The sequence below is a fragment of the Chiloscyllium punctatum genome, chromosome 36 (genome assembly GCF_047496795.1).
Source record: "Chiloscyllium punctatum isolate Juve2018m chromosome 36, sChiPun1.3, whole genome shotgun sequence".
NCBI lineage: Eukaryota > Metazoa > Chordata > Chondrichthyes > Orectolobiformes > Hemiscylliidae > Chiloscyllium > Chiloscyllium punctatum.
Window position 1 is genome coordinate 29,023,193 of NC_092774.1, and position 17,520 is coordinate 29,040,712.

The 17,520-nt window shown below is 46.8% G+C and overlaps 1 long non-coding RNA gene and 2 other non-coding genes across 3 annotated transcripts; 2 read left to right on the top strand and 1 right to left on the bottom strand.

The window, feature by feature from the left end:
• Positions 1 to 194: 194 nt before the first annotated feature.
• LOC140460315 (uncharacterized) lies at positions 195 to 17,189 on the top strand. Its single transcript, XR_011953982.1, has 3 exons — positions 195 to 434; positions 923 to 1,030; positions 15,693 to 17,189. It is a non-coding gene; the product is annotated as an uncharacterized lncRNA (long non-coding RNA).
• On the top strand, positions 1,789 to 1,860 carry trnaw-cca (transfer RNA tryptophan (anticodon CCA)). Its single transcript has one exon. It is a non-coding gene; the product is annotated as a tRNA-Trp (tRNA).
• Positions 7,501 to 7,572, bottom strand: trnae-uuc (transfer RNA glutamic acid (anticodon UUC)). The gene has a single exon. It is a non-coding gene; the product is annotated as a tRNA-Glu (tRNA).
• Positions 17,190 to 17,520: the final 331 nt, after the last annotated feature.

Here is a 17,520-nt window from a genome sequence, read left to right on the forward strand (position 1 = left end):
TTTTTCATACAGAGGGTGGTGCGTGTGTGGAATGGGCTACCAGAGGAAGTGATGGAAGCTGGTACCATGAGAACATTTAAAAGGCATCTGGTTGGATATATGTATTGGAAGGGTTGAGAGAGATATGGGTCTATTCCTGGCAAATGGGTCACGAGATTAATCTAGGATATCCAGTCAGCATGGGTGAGCTGGACTGCAGAGTCTGTTTCTGTGCTGTATGACTCTACCCGCCTAATTCAATGCAAGTTTCAGCAACATGTCTGCAGCTTTATGCTTTTAGACATTAACAATGTTTCTGAATATATCATTTCAGCTGTTCTCAATTTTAAAATCAGCCATTTCTTGTGCACCCCTGTCTTCCAGGTTGATTCATCACCATCCATTCTCTCTCTTTCCCGAGAAGGGCTTGATACAGCAATCAAAGAGGGCTCGAGGTACGAGAAAGGATGGTGGGCTGGCGGGCGGGAGCGGGGAGCGGAATGGACAGGGGCGCAGAGGCTGGGGGAGAAGAGAGGCAGAGAGAATGGATAGGGGAGCAAAGGGTAGGGGAAGAGAGAGAGAGAAAATGGACAGGGGACAGAGAGTGGAGGGGAGGAGAAAGACTTGGGGACAGAGAATGGGGGGCCGAAAATGAGGGGGAGAGAGAGAATGGCTGGGCAGAGAGATCTGGTGAGTACAGACTGTGAGGAGAGAGAGAATGCATGGGGACAGTGGGTTGGGAAAGTGACAGCACAAATCCCACCTTATCCAGGAATAGTGTCAGTGTTCCATGAACTGGAACCCACTCCATCAACAGCAAACTTGGGGGCAATTGTTTCTCAATAGACACATGGCTAAGACGGTAGATTCATATAATCCCTATGGGCCATTCGGCCCATAAAATTCAGACTGACCTACCAACCACCCACTTTCCCCACCCTAGGTTGCAGATCCCAGGACCCTTCAGCATGGCCAATCCACCCTTAACTTCAGATGGTTAGACTCTCGGCGGAAACTGGAGCACCCAGAGTTCACCCACGCAGACACAAAGGTGAGAACATGCCAAAGTTCACACAGAGAGCCTCATAAGAGTGAAATTGAACCCAAGTCCGTGGTACTGTGAGGCAGTGGTGCTAACCATAGAGCCACCATGCCACCTAGACATTTGAAGCTCTGATTTGTCATGAGCCTTCAGCAGAGGTTCTCTCCTCCTGACATTGTTAGACCACGCCTGCTGCAACTTCCCTTTTCCATTTCTCCAGCCCTGAGCACACCGGTTCCCAAATCCCGGCGCCAGGCAGACACTGATGCAATCTGGTCTTCTGCTACCAACTGCAGAGAATGGTGACAATCCCTGCCACTATTCTCTCCCTGACCACCACTGCCCCCTCCCCAACATTGTTCTTACTCCCACCACGTTGCCAGTTAGCTCCTCGCTCGTGCAGACCTCTCTCAGATCCCCTTTATCTGTCTGACCTGTGCTGACACCTCCTGACCCTGTCCACTGACCCAGTCAGAAGGCTTTGTCTGTAGAGAAATGACCATCTCCCAGAATAGAGTGTCCAGTTAACTTTCCCCTTTTCCCCCCAACGTGTCTGCAGCCCGGCTTCCAGCTGCATCTTTCTGAGCCGAAGGTCCTCCAGCCTGTGTTTGCCCAGGATCACAGCATCCAGAGCATCTCAACTTCTGCAAATTGAAATACAAGCCCAACACTTGGAAGAGAAGGGGAGAAACAGAACAGATTTGAACATAAAATCATTGTAGTGCAATCACTTCCCTTAAGCATGAATAGCGGTTATCAGTCATCGTGAGCTTGTGGCGCAACGGTAGCGTGTCTGACTCCAGATCAGAAGGTTGCGTGTTCAAATCACGTCAGGCTCACTGCAATCAACTTCTTACATTTCAAATCAAGAAAGGAGTATGTTCTTTCCGTTTCTCGGTCGTGTCAAATCTTCTTTGCGGAAACTTTCGATCACACGTGAATCTTTGCTGTCAGTTTGATTTGTGAACACTGTGTCAGGGAGGTGGTGTGCCCATTGTTTGGGTAAATGCTCAGCTCCCCGCAATGTGAGAAGTCAAACGCAGACTGTTCATCGCTGCATTTAAACACAGCCGGTTGGTTCAGTAGGTGACCGCGGGGTGTGAAAAACATGATACCGATATTTTTACAACATAATCTAGAGATTGCCATCCAGGTTTTCGTCACATCAAACTGCCACGCAATGCTGTTATGGCCTCAGTAAACTATAATAACGTGAAGATCGCTGGGATGATTTTCTGCATCCGACTGCAATATAAACACAGATCATTGTTTCCAGTTTTGGTGGAACAAAAGACATCGTATTGGTGGATAATTACAGTTAGTGCAAACACAGCTAGCCATCGATAAATATTAATCCTGTTCACTTCAATGGCCAAATTTCAATTCAGGAACCAAGTGCACTCGGCTGCTTGTAACATAGACAACATGACAAAATGGCTCATAGGAGGAGAAATGGGACATTGAGGAGGAGTGAAATGTTTACTTTTGGTCACCTCCACAATTGTTAGAAAAACAGGTTGAAAGGATTCTTAAAAGGTGTCTGAAGTAGTGGTATGGCATAACACTTCAGACAGCGCAAAGTGGAAGACCACTTTCTAGTGGAAGAAAAAGACATTCCTTATTTCTGAAAGAACTGGGAAACAGAAGAGGGGATGAAATCTGACTTGGGAGCTATTTCCTATTTGTTGAGGATGTTGCTTCATCACAGTCTTGGTTTAGAGCATAAGCTTTTCATCAGGAATAAAAGGTGGCCCAAGGGGGCTGAGAGACAAATGGGAAGGAAGTGGGGCTGGAGGGAAGGCAGCTGGGAGTGCAATTGGTCGATGGAGGTAGGGATTGATGGTGATAGGTCAGAGATGAGGGTGGAGTAAATAGGTGAGAAGCAAGGTGGACAGGTATGACAGGTCAAGAGGTTGGTGTCGAATTGGAAGGTTGGATCTGGGACAAGGTGGGGGAGAGGAAATAAGGAAACTGATGAAAACTGCATTGATACCATGTGGTTGGAGGGTCCTAAAGCCGAAGCTGAGGTGTTTTCCTACAAGTGTTGGGTAGCAAGAATTTGGCAGTGGAGGAGGCCCAGGACTTGCATGTCCTTGGTGGAATGGGAGGGGGAGTTAAAGTGTTCCGCCACAGGGTGGTGTGTCGTTTAGATTTAGAGTCCCAGAGTTGTTCCCTGAAATGTTCCGCTAGTTGGCATCCAGATTTCCCAATGTGGTTGAGACCATATTGCGAGCAATGGACATAATCTTATAAATAGATTGCATAAATCTTAGCCTGCCAGAGTTATTTTCTTTAATTAAATTAAAGATTTTTAAAATTCAATTGGATGACTGCATGAAACGGTTTGTTGGTCAGATTTGAATCATCACACCCAAATGAGACGATGTCATGAATATCAGTGAACTGCTCTTTTTTGTTAAAAACCACAAGTTCTTGATTTATTTTCACAACTTACTGGTATTCACACCAGCACATTCAGTGTCAAACTCTGACATCAGAAATTAAATGACAGCATTAATTTTGACTTAGAATATTCGAACAAGCAAATTAATAGCACACAGTGAATCGCAAGTCTGATTAATATGAAATTAAATTTGACCAAAAAAATATAAAATCAAGATGGGAGAGAAGAAATGGGGAAAGGGCAGAAGGCAAGAAATGCAGCATCATAGAAAGTGCTCCTCTGAGAGCATTTTACCAACTACCACTGCTAAATATAAACACTCTGATATGATCCTCCGTTTTTAATGTAAACCTTAGTCCCATACAGTAGGTACCATTTAAATGAGTTAAAAATACAAGCCTTGAGCAAATCCAGCTTCCAGCCTTACGCACCCCCAGCTCCGGGGGGTTGTTGAACTCCTGGGCTCCAGCGGCCACGCCTCCACTGAAGAAGCTTTGGGAAGCAGATGCAAAGGAAACATATAGAGCAGAGAACCTTTGCATATGAAAGCAGCTTACAGAGACATTGGGCAATAGCATCACATGATTTGTACCCATCGACCTCTGGGTTATCTACCCAGCACACTCATGCAGCACTACTCTGCTTCTGTGCTCCCAGCAGCTGGATTGTGGATCAGTTTAAAGTAGGTCCTATATCTCTGATTACATCAGTACACAAGGCAGCGAAGAAAGGTTTCAGCACACTGGCATTCATCAGTTAGGGAATTGAGTACAGATGTTGGCAAGTTATGTTGTAGATATACAGGACGTTGATGATGCTGCACCTGGAACATTGTGATCAGTTTTGGTCCCCTTGGTGTTCTGACTTCTGACTTCTTCAACACTGGGTTTGTGTTGAACTTGATGGGATACTTTTTCCAACTCAGCATGTTTAAACAGTATCTCTCAGAGGGATTCATCTGAAACTTTTCAGGAGGTGAGCTCAACAAGATTGAACTATTCAAAGTTTATGGACTCTATTTTCAAGTTACATCAGGACCAGTAGTCAGAGACACGTACAGCATGGAAACAGACCCTTCGGTCCAACTTGTCCATGCTGACCTGATATCCGATATTAATCTACTCCTATTTGACAGCACCTGACCTATATACTCTGGCAGCTCATTTCATATATGTACCACCCTCTGCATGAAGAAGTTGTCCCTTTAATATATTTCGCCTCTGACCCTAAACTTATGCCCTCTAGTTCTGGACTCCCCCACCCCAATGAAAAGACATTGTCTATTACACTGTCCATGCCCCTCATGATTTTATAACCGCTATTAGGTCCCTTCTCTGCCTCCGATGCTCCAGTGAAAACAGCCCCACGCTATTCAGCCTCTCCCTGTAGCTCAAACCCTCCAATCCCCCAGCAACATTCCCGTAAATCGTTTCTCATGGAGAAGTCAACGTTTCAGTCCTGAAGAAGGGTTAATACCCAAAACGCTGACTACTCCACATCCTGGTGCTGCCTGGCTTGCTGTATTCTCCCAACCTCCTACTTGCCTACTTCGGGTTGCAATCTGTAGTGGCTCAGTGTTTACCACGGCAGCCTCACAGCGCCAGGGACCCAGGTTTGATTCCAGCCTTGGGTGGCTGTCTGTGAGGAATTTGCACTTTCTCCCAATGTCTGCGTGAGTTTTGTCTGAGTGGTCCTGTTTTCTTCCATCATCCAAAGATGTTCAGGTCATGTGGATTGGCCATGCTTAATTGCCCATAGCGGTAGGTACATTAGTCAGAGGGAAATGGGTCTGGATGGGGTACTCTTTGCGAGGTCGGTGTGGACTTGTTGGCACGAATGGCCTGTATCTGCACTGTATCTGATCTCATCCAATACTTTTGTTACTAACGAATGGCAGAGTAGAATGGACTAACTTCTGCTCCGATGGTCTTGCGGTCTTAGGTTTCTCTGGATCATTTCATTGGCAATGTGCAGTCCCGGGCTCAATGAGCAGCAGTGTCCACTGAAGGCAAAGCTCATAGAATCAGAGAACTCCCACAATGTGGAAACAGGTCCTTCAGCCGAACACATCTGCACTGATCTTCCGAAGACTAACCCACTCAGATCTATTTTCTACCCTCCATAAATTGCACAAAGAGCCCCAAGGGTGGAATTATTCCTGGGTTCCTGGTGCCATGAGGCAGCAGTGCTAACTCTGAGCCACCATGGGGTTGTGATTGTGGGGTGTAGGGGAGGCAATTGCAGTCCAGCAGAAAACAAAAACAGCCCACCAACTCTCCCACTGCACCCACTGTCAGAACTGGCAGGAGGTTCAGTCCTGGGAGGTGACCGAAGGCAGCATCAATGGTAGGATCTGATTGCTGGGAGCGCTGGTGCCCCCGCTGGTGCTTCCTCAAGTTGTAGGAAAACATGAACCTCTTCCCACACTCGGGCCAGCTGGAGGGCATCTCCCCGGTGTGGGCACATTGGTGATTCAGTAGGGCGGAGGAATTGCTGAAGGCCTTCCCGCACTTAGCGCAGCAGAATGGCCTCCCCCCCTTCGCCACTGTCCCCCACCCCCCAACACCCCCGTGTGGTGCAGCTGGTGATTCAGCAGTGTGGAGGAGCAGGTAAAGACTTTCCCACATTCGGGGCAGGAGAACGGATTCTCCCCGGTGTGGATGGACTGGTGCCTCAGCAGGGCAGAGGAATTGCTGTAGGCCTTCCTGCACACAGGACAACTGAACGACCTCTCCACCGTGTGGACCCATCAATGGGCCAGTAGGTCGGAGGAAAGAGCAATGCCCCTCCTGCACTCGGGGCAAAAGAACGGCCTCTCAGTGTGGACCCACTGTTGTCTCAGCAGGTGGGAAGACCTGCTGAAGGCCATCTCGCACTTGGGGCCGGAGAACAGCCTTCCCTCGTGTGGACCAATTGGTGTGTCAGCAGGGCAGAGGAATCACTGAAGGCCTTCCCACACTCAGGGCAGTAGAAGGGCCGCTTCCCCTCTGTGGACCCATTGGTGCTTCAGAACCGAATTTTTGAGTGTCAGCTTGGAAGCTTCAATGAGAAATCGGCGGAATGGGTTTATTGGGGACGCGTTCTCCATAAATACACTATATACGTATTCCTCTTGTGCTCTTCGTAGTTTCTCTGTGCTTTTTGTGTCGTGGCTCGTTGAAATAATGTCCTGATGCAGCTTCGTTTGTGGGTGTTGGGATGATTGCTTTTGTAGTTAAGTATTTGGTTTGTGTGTGTTGTTTTTCTGTAGATGCTAGCTTGAAGTTCTCCATTGACTGTTCTCTCTACTGTGACATCTAAGAATGGCAGTTTATTGTTGTTCTCCTCTTTTTCAAACCGGGAGCCCCCCTCAGGCCATAGTCTCACTACTTGGAGCACCAATATACAGACTAGACAAAGGCCGCCACTGAGGACTAAAACATCAAGTCGAAGATTCATGCCACTCCATTTACTCCATCCAAGAATTCCCGAACACCAAAGACACGAAGATAGAAGAGGATGGAATAATATTGTCCTTTGACATAACAGCCCTGTTCACATCCATTAACATCAACGTGACCAAAGAAAACTGAAGACACTACTCGAAGAACTAAAGACAAAAACACAGAACCAACTTCAGCAGCAAAGATAACACTGTCAACTCGTGGAACTGTGCCTTACCACCCACTTCATATTCAGTAACAAGCCCTACAAACAAATCAACGAAATGCCCATGAAACACGTCTGTCATCAAAAAATGAAACAAATTAGAGGAAACCTACAACACCATCAACAATGTCCTTACTGGCATAAAGTTCACAAAAGAGGAGAACAACAACAAAGTGCCATTTCTAGATGTCACAGGAGAGCGAACAATCAATGATAAATTCAAAACAGCCTCTACAGGAAAACACCACACGCGAACCAATTACTTAGCTACAGAAGTAATCATCCCTACACATACAAACAAATCGGAACGAGGGCACTATTTCAACGAACCACTACACGCTGCAACACCCAGTGACTACGAAGACCAATAAGTAACAGTACAGCGCATTCAAGGAGAATGGGTCGCCAAAAACACACTGAAAATTGCTTCCCTGACCGGGAATCGAACCCAGGCCGCAGCGGTGAAAGCGCCGAATCCTAACCACTAGACCACCAGGGAGACATGCGTGAAGTCTGACAACTCTACTGAAAATTGCTTCCCTGCCCGGAAATCGAACCCGGGTCACAGAAGTTCGAAGGCTTCCACCAAAGTCCTTTCGTGTATCCAGTGCTCCCGATGCGGTCTCCTCTACATTGGGGAGACTGGAGCCTCCTCGCAGAATTAAGTCACAGCGCGTGAGGGAACATCTCCAGGACACCCGCAAAAATCAACCCCATTGTCCTGTGGCCCAACATTTCAACACCCCTTCCCACTCTGCCAGGCACTTGCAGGACCTGGGCCTCCTCCATCGCCGCTCCCTCCCCACCCGATGCCTGGAGGAAGAACGCCCCAACTTCTGCCTTGGATACATTCAACCCCAGGACATCAATGTGGACTTCACCAGTTTCCTCATTTCCCCTCCCCCCACCTTACCTCAGTTACAACCTTCCAGCTGAGCGCTGTCCTCAGGACCAGTCCGACCTGCCAATCTCCCTTCCCAGCTTTCCGCTTCACCCTCCTCTCTGACCTGTCACCTCTGTCACCACCCCCATTCACCGATTGTACTCTTTGCTACCTTAGGCCCAGCACCCTCCAATTTATCTCACCACGCCTGGAAGAGTCCTGCCTCTATTCCTGATGAAAGGCTTTTGCCCGAAACGTCGATTTTCCTGCTCCTCGGAAGCTGTCTGACCTGCTGTGCTTTTCCAGCATCACTCTGATCTAAACTCTGGTTTCCAGCCTCTGCAGTCCTCACTTTTGCGTACCCAATAAACCCAATGTGCCGATTTCACATCCACAAAATGACACAAGCAGACACAGTGTCTGCAGAAACCCGAGCCACATTACATTAAAGACATCTGGGAAATAATATCCAGACAACTCAAACCCCTCAGCATCATGGTAGCCCACAAGCCGACCAACTCACTTAAACAGCGGCTAATGAACCTGAAATACCCGATACAAACAACCAGCAAATGAATGTTATTTACAAAATACCATACAAGGAAATATATACATGAACTCTGCCGCACAGGTCTCTGTGACAAGAAATGCTGGGATGAGATAAGGAAGATTTTTTCAGCCAAAACGAATCGGCACTGACTGGACAGCCATTTAAAATCAACGCTGTCTGCCCAGGATGGAAGACCCGAAGGGATGAACAGTTTTCTTATTTCCTGAAGATTTACAAAGGTGAGACTGGGTTTTGGTGTTTGTTCCCTTTCCACTCCCAAGAGCCGCAGTCTTTGGGGCGGTGTGTTGGGGAAAGTGAAATGTGCCCGTGAGCAGCGTGTGGGTCTCTTTCAGCTTCCCCTCCTCTGACAGCGCTGTGACGGGACTCTGATGTTCTCAGGGACACTTACTGACGCGAGACAGTGAAAGGAATCTCGTTCCTGCAGATTAGGAATTCACACCGTATGCCGGCTTCAGGACAATGAGAAAGATTAATTGGGATGTGTGAAGAAGCTGTGAGCTGCATTTCAAACAGGTAGGTGGAGTCAGATGCGTCATCCATTGCGCCCCTGGCACTGTGCGTACCTGACGCCGCCATGCTGCAGAGTTCTGACGTTAACACGGACATGCGCAGCATTGGGAACATTCACAAGGTGAACAGCCAAAGATAATCACCATCACTGCTTCCCTTCCATAGTCCCAACTTTGTGAAGCAGTATCTTTCACTGGCAAATAAAACACCTTTGTCCTCAGGTGCCTGCTTCATTTCGATCACGACTTCACGCCCCTCACTGTTCGATGTCATTTCCAAACTCTTGGCTCATCGCCTCAATAGCAGCTCTGTGGGTATCTGCTTGTTCCACCCTGACAGGCAGTGGGCTACAGGTTCCCGACCAGTCCCAATGTGATTGAAATACTTCAATCCCTCCACTGATTTACATCTTTAAAAAAACCGTGGAGCAATCTCTCTTTCTTTTTGACGACGTTTCTCAACTGTCGTCGGCAGGGTTCACACCTGCGTGGGGAAACCGCAACGGATTTCCTGTCCATCGCATTCACCACTCGGCCCACCAATACAGAACCACACTGACAGCTTCATTTCCCAGGTCTCTCTGCCTGTGGAACTGAAAAAGAGTGAATCATTGCAGAGTTTGTTTGAATCCAATCACTTCACAGGTTTCGAAAGGGTTAAATATCTGCAAATGGCGATTCTGGGTGTTTCATCCCGAAAGATGAAATGGATGTTCAGTTAAAAACAAAAACAGAAATTGCACGAGCAACTCAGAAGGTCAGGCAGCATCTGTGGAAAGAGAATCAGAGACAACATTTCAGAACTCGTTTTTTCCCTCATCCAGGTACAGCCAAACCTGCTGATTTTTTCCAGCAGTTTCGCTTTCTGTCTCGGATTCTCAGCATCCGCAGTCCTTTACGTTAGAAATTCAATCAATTCAGAAACCCCTTTGTGCTTCCTCAGTGGAGAAGATTTGTGGAGAAGTGGAGAAGAATGTTTGGGAAACATTTTCCTGAATCCATTAAAAAGGTGCACTTTCGCAGCCAAGAAAGCGGTAGGAGCGAGATCAAGAAACACTCCGTCCCTGGGTGGTCTCGACACACCAACCTTTCGATTAATAGCTGAACGTGCTGACCAATTGCTCCACAGAGACAAATCCGAGCAGTGGCTGCACAGTGTCTTTGAGGAACCTACTAATCGATTCATAATTCAACCTGCCCCGCCCAAAATTACCATTGTCTTCTATCAGTTTTACTTTTCCATAATAGAACCTTGGACATTCATTATGGAGACATGGGGACAGTCTGATCCCACCATCTGCAGGCACATCCATGTCACGAGGAACGAGCTCTCCTACACCGGGACCATCGCACTCCGAGCCTTTCAGTGTTTTGCCTCTTCCCGAATTTTCTCATTGGCTCCGAGCCGAGAATGGGTTTGAATTCCTGATGTGCAGAGAATTCTTTCAATGTCTCGGGTCAGTTCATGTCCCGAGAATATCAGAGTCAATCAGCCTCTTAAACAAGGGGACGGTGTCTGGACTGTCTCTGCTCAGTCCGTCAGTTCTCCTCCAATTCCACTTCCCAAAGAGTTTCTAAAGATTCACAAAGCTGGAGACTGGGATTTGTGTTTTACTTCCTGAACATTTTTCTACCTGCTAACTGACAATATTTTGCCAAAACCTCTGCCCCATTGTAACACTTGCATCATGTCCAGGGGTGAGCAATATTCATTTTGTGGAGACATTCCCAAGTTTGTGAATGTTCTCTTTGGAGCAAAGAAGGTTAACTGGAGATTTCCAGGGGCTGTTGGCAATGATGGGAGAAGACGTGGTGTGAATGGGCAGGTTAATGATCAGAAGAACCTCTTGCCACTGACTTGGGTCAGTTACCAGAGGACAGGGATTGAAGTTCTTTAATGGAAAGCAGCATTTGTGCAGAACAAACACAGCGAATACTTCAGAAAGCCAACGGGTCGAGCAGCATCTGTGGAAAGGTAAACAGAGCCGGCGTTTTGAGTGCGCTATGGTTTTTGTTCAGAACTCAGTCTTTTGCCTCTTCCCGAAGTTGGTCCAGGTCTGTGTCTCAATTGACAAACACGTGGCAAGTGCAGTGCCGCAATGTGAAATCATAGCCTTTGTTGTTTAAAAAAAAAAGCAGTGCATTGTATAAATGGTGATATATTGGAATATGGAGAAAGTGAGGACTAGAGGTGAAAGTCGAAAAATATGGCACTGGAAAAGCACAACAGGTCAGGTAGCATCTGAGGAGCAGGACAGGGAACGTTTCGGGCACAAGCCCTTCATCAGGAATGATGTATGGATGTACTAATGGGTCTCAGAGTCCCTCCACACCAGTCAATGCCAGTTGTTGGGCAGATGCAGCAGGCAATGAGCAAGGCAAATGATATATTACGAAGAGGAATTGAGTTCAGAAGTGGGGTCATTGAACATATTCAAGGCTAATTTAATCTGAGTTTTGAACAACAAAGAAGTAGATGCTTATGGGGGGAGGTAAGAAAATGGTTTTAAGACTAGTACAGATCAGTCACAGAGTCAGACAGCACTGAACAGACCCTTTATCCAACTAGTCCATGCTGAGTATGTTCTCAAACTAAACTCGTCGCACCTACCAGTGTTTAGCCCATAAACCTTCCAACCTTTCATATTCAAGTACTTATTCAAATGTCTTTTAAACGTCGTAACTGTACGTGTATAAAATCATGAGGGGCATAGATAGGATTAATAGACAAAGTATTTTCCCTGGGGTGAGTGAGTCCAGAACGAGAGGGCATGGGTTTCGCGTTAGAGGGGAAAGATACAAAAGAGATCTAAGGGGCACCTTTTTCATGCAGAGGATGGTATGTTTATTGAATGAACTGCCAGAGGAAGTGTTGAAGGCTAGTACGATTGCAACATTTAAAAGGCAGTTGGGTAGGTGTATGAATAGGAAGGGTTTGGAGGGATATGGGGCCGTGTGCTGTCAGGTGGGACAAGATTGGGTTGGGATAGTTGGTCGGCGTGGACAAGTTGGACCAAACAGTCTGTTTCTGTGCTGTACATCTCTATCTCAATGTTAAACATACTCAGTGACCTGGCCTCCACAGTTTTCTGTGACAATGAATTCCATAGATTCACCACTCTCTGGCTCAAGAAATTTCTCCTAATCTCCATTCTCCCTTTATGCTAAGGCTATGCCCATGGGTATTAGTCTCTCCTCCCAGTGAAAACATCTTCCCAGTGTCCACTCTGTCCAGGCCGTTCAATGTTCTGTACGTTTCAGTTAGATCCCCCTTGAATGTGGGCCTGTTAATCAACATGAACCAAACCCTTCAGGATGAGGACATCCGTGATTAGATTCAACAATGTGAGAATGGAGGGCGAGAGTGTGGGAAGGAGATTTTCAGCTTTTAGGGAATAAGGTAGGAAAGAAAGTTTAATATAAATTATAATTGATCAGATGAGCCGATGGGCCAAGGAGTAGTGGATGGAGTTTAATTTAGATAAATATCAGCTGTTGCATTTTGATGAGGCAACTCAGGGCAGGACCTATGCGGTTAATGGTAAATTAATGGAATATTGTGCTCAAGGAAGTAGTAGAGGCAGATTCATTAAGACACGTTTGGATGGGTTTTCTGCATGGTAAGGGAATTAAGGGTATTTGAGATAATGCAATTAGGAGGATCTGAGACGATTGATAGATCCGCCATGATTTTAATGAATGGCGGAGCAGGGTCGATGGTCCAAATGGCCTCGTCCTTCTATTACTTTGAAACGATAACCCTGCGTTTCCCATGGCTAACCCACCTAACCTGCACATCCCTGGACACTGGGCAATTTTCCACAGCCAATCCAAATCAAGGCCAGTGAGCAATGTAGTGATGTGGAAACCAAACACCAGAGAATGATAGAAAGGGACAAGGAGAATAAATGTACGAGCAACCAAACTGGATTCTAATCACAAAAAATAAAACTAAAATCTCAGTTTGTGAATGGGTGCTGCATTGTAACAAAAGAAAATTAATTGACTGCACACGTTGAAGACAATAATTATGATCTGAGACTCCTTACAGAGATGTGGCTTCAGAATGACAAGGATTGGATCCGGAATATCGAAGGGATACTTGGCATTCAAGTCGAGTGAGAAGCTCAGTAAAGGTAGAGGGTGGGCACTACTAATCAAATCACTGATAACATGGTAGTCTGGCTTTAGCTCGGATTTCAGGTCCTGATTTCTCTGTCCTCTGATCTCCCTGTTCCCACAGAGTTAAATGTTGTCTGTTCTCAGCTCTGCTCGATTTCTGTTGAAACGTGGACCCCCTTTTACACCTTTTGGAGCAATAAAATATTCTGAGCCTCCTGGAAATGACACATTATCTATACCCCTCCTGATTTAAAAAATCTCTAAAGTTATCTGTCAACTTCCTCCGCTCCATTGGAAAAATGTCCCAGCTTCTTCTTAATTCAAACCCTCCATTCCCTGCAACACGCTGGTAAAGTCGGGAAGAGGGAATTGCATCAAATCACATAAATGTACTGTCTGAAACAATCTAGCTGTGTTCTTGCCTGAGATATTGTGAGTCCCTGGTGTAAGTAATTACGAATGCAATAATTTTGGTCACAGAATTGAACAATCATTTTGCAACAAAGGGATCTACTTTGATAAGGAGGTAGTGGTCATTTCTAGGGTAAGTGAACAGTTTGTAGATCAGGGAGATGAAGTTCCAGACACTTGGGAAGGGCAAGAAATGAATTTGATAAATAAGACAAAGAACTGTGGATGCTGGAAATCTGAAACAAAACTGAGAACACGGGAAAAACTCAGCAGGACTGGAAGCATCTGTGGAGAGAAAGCAGAATTAAATTTTAGAGTCCAACAACTCCTCTTCAGGATTCTGAAATACTTTGTGAGAACCCCTTAAGTCATCTGCCCAGCTTTAAGACCATAATACACAGGAGCAGGATGAGGCCATTTGGCCCATCGAGTCTGCTCCACCAGTCGATCATGGCTGATATGTTTCTCTATCCCATTCTGTTGCCCTCTCCTCATAACCCTTGACCCCTTACTAATCAAGAACCTATCTCTGTCTTAAATGCCCTCAATGACTTGGCATCCTCAACCCTTCTCCAAGTGGAAGCATCATCTCCACATCCACACCATCCAATCATAGAGTAGCACAGCGCTGCCTGACCCACTGTGATCTCCAGCATTTGTTGTTTTCAGGAAGGATTCCAGCATCTCCAACAACGCGCTTCTAAATTTTGTGCCCAGTTGGTTAGCTCTCCCTGGATCCCGTGAGATGTAACCTTACTCAACAATCCACTGTGTGGTACAATTAACAAAGTTCCCAGCCCCCACCTCTGTCTGCACAGATGGGCAGCACGTTGGATCAGTGGTTCACACTGCTGCCTTACAGTGCCAGTGATCCGCTTTCGATTCCAGCCTTGGGGCGACTGCCTGTGTGGATTTTGCTCATTCTCCCTGCCGTGTCTGCTGGGTTTCCTCCTAGTGCTCTGGTTTCCTCCCAACATCTAAAGGTGTGCAGTTTCGGGAGAAGTGGCCATACTAAATGGGCCCATAGTGTGCAGTAAGTGTAGTGGAATGGGCTAGGGGAATATGTCCACATAGGTTACGCATTGGATGGTCGGTGTGGACTTGTTAGGCTGAATGGCATGTTTCCACATTGCAGGAATTCTACGTGGCATTCCCCCAACTCCAGAGTCTCAGCACTCTTGGTTTTTCCTATGGACAGTGTGGGGGAGGGAAACAATGTTTTATACGGGAGTAAGGTGCAGTGAGTGTGAAGCTAAAAGTAAACACAGTGCATTGCTGTTTTCCCCGGTATACCAGAGGCTGAGGGGTGATCTTACAGACGTTTCAAGAGTCATGCGAGGCATGGATAGGATAAATAGACAAGGTCATTTCCCTGGGATGGGAGAAGTCCAGAACAGGAGGATAACATATTTGAGGTGAGGCAGGCAAGTGTAAGGAATGATCTGCCAGAGGAAGTGATGGATGTAGGTCCAATTATAACATTTAAATGGCATCTGGATGGGTATAAGAATAGAAGAGTTCAGAGGGATATGGCCAAGTGCTGGTAAATGAGACAAGATTACATTAGGCTATCTGGTCGGCACGGATGAGTTGGACTGAAGGACCTGCCTCTGTGCTGTGTATCTCCATGACTCTGTCTTGCCTGTAATGTTTGCCACGCCTGTGTGTTCAGTTTCTGTCTGGTGTCGGTGCCAATGCCTTGATATCACATTTCCTCCATCTCCCCACTTCCACCTCCCCAGATGTTAACCATTTCGTGTCTGGTTGTTTCTCAAGAGGCTGCATTGAAGGTTCAGCCTGAATAGACACTTTTTTTTTTGCTTCCCAAAATCAGACTTACTCACTCCCAGATGTCGTGAGAGATACTAATTTTCAGGGTGGAGGTATCCAAAATTCAGAGGTGTCTATCTTGATGTTTTCATTTTTCGGTCTCTGTAAGATCCTGAATCAGTACCGTCGGGAGGATTAGTTTGAGCGGTGTGAGAATAGATGGGTGAGAAGGGGTGGGATGGTGCTTTCAATTTTGTGGGGAAAGAAAAGAATGTTCTGCAGAAAGTAGAATGGCTTGTTTGGAATTTCTAACCTGGACTGACAGTAATGACTTTTGTAATCTCTTTTTACAGATTATTTGAAGATCTGAAGACGGACGTTTCAATATCAATCGATGAAGAGCTTTGCCTGAAACATTGACTCTGCTGCTCCTCAAATGCTGCCTGATCTGCTGTGCTTTGACTCTGACTCTCGAGCATTTGCAGTCCTCAATTTCACGTCAATGTCTGGCAGTCACTGAATCCATCGGGACTGTAACAATTTTCGACTATGATTCTGTGAGAAGGAACCAAGCTTTTTGGTTCCTCTTTCAGTACGTTTTCAGCATCAGTGAGAGTGGAAGAGAGACCCGACTATTGCAGCACTCTGATTGTGGAGCCAGTAAAAGTTATACAGACTGGGAAATGGAATTCACGGCAGGGAGGTGCTGTACACGCGTTTGTGTGCAGCTGAAGCTTCGGTCATGGAGAAACCCAAGGAATCCCGTCCCGTGGAGAAACCATGAAAATGTGGCGACTGTGGGAAAGGCTTCCATTTCCCATCTGACCTGGAGACTCATGGGCGCAGTCACACCGGGGTGAGACTGTTCTCCTGCTCTGAGTGCGGGAAGACCTTCAGCAATTCCTCGGTACTGCAGAGGCACCAGGGGGTCCACACAGGCGAGAGGCCATTCTCCTGCCCCGAATGCAGGAAGGCCTTCAGCTATTCCTCCGTCCGACTGATCCACCGCCGGGTCCATATATTAGAGAAGCCCTTCAGCTGCTCCAAGTACGGGAACTCCTTCAATGATACCTCTGCCCTGCTGAGGCACCAGCAGGTCCACACCGGGGAGAGCCCGTTCTCCTGCCTCAAGTGCGGGAAGGGCTTTACCCAGGCATCCCACCTTCGGGTCCATATGGGGGAGAGGCCCTTCTCCTGCCCAGAGTGCGGGAAGGCCTTCAGCAATTCCTCCCACCTGCTGAGGCACAGGTGGGGCCATACCGGGGAGAGGCCGTTCACCTGCCCCGAGTGGAAGTGGAGGTTCTCATCATTCTGCACCTTGCAGAAGCGCCAGCGGGCACACCAGTGCTCCCAACAATCTGATTCTGCTGGTGAAACTGCTGTGGGTCACTGAGAGGACTGAACCCCTGCACATTCTGACAGTGCTTATAATGGGAGAGTCGGTCGTTTTTTTTTGTTTTATGCTGACGTGCTCCCCCACCCCTGCAACTTTGCTTCCAGTGGGCGCTGCTGCTCATTGATACCAGCAGTTGTTCTCTCTAGCATTTTTCTGTCCAGTTAAATAATTATTGACTCTGTCTGGGAACGAGCTCTAGTCTGTAAGAAACAGCTGAATACTTCAGGGTGTCCATTCGCATTCAGCAGTGACTTAGAAATTAAATTCACGGTTATGTGCCTGTGAACAACGCATCATCGAAGGATTGCCCAACGGCTTGGCAATCCATTGATGGAAACTGTTTGCTTGAATTGATAATTTTAAAAATTCTCTTCCTTAATTTACCCCTTAAGTTTCTATCTATGAGATGGTGGAGGACTTGATCAAAGGGATTAAATCATTGCTATTAACTGGATTATCTTGTTTAACTTTACCCTCGTAAATTTGCCGGATTCATAATTGTTTGTTTTTGTTTAAATTCTCATACTGGTGCGCAAGATCTGTTCATCAAGTGTGGTTCACTTCACGAAACTGCTGTGGCTCATTCCCAGGACTGAGCCCCTGTGCATTCTGACAGTGTGTGTGCTGTGGGAGAGTCAGTGGGTTTTTTTGTTTTATGCCCTTGCCCCGCCCAGCCCCGCCGCCAACTGCTTCCATTGGGCGTTGCTGCTTGTTGAGCCCAGGAGCTGTTCTCCCTAGATTCTACTGTGCAGTTAAAGAATTGTTGGCTCTTTCTGGGAATGAGT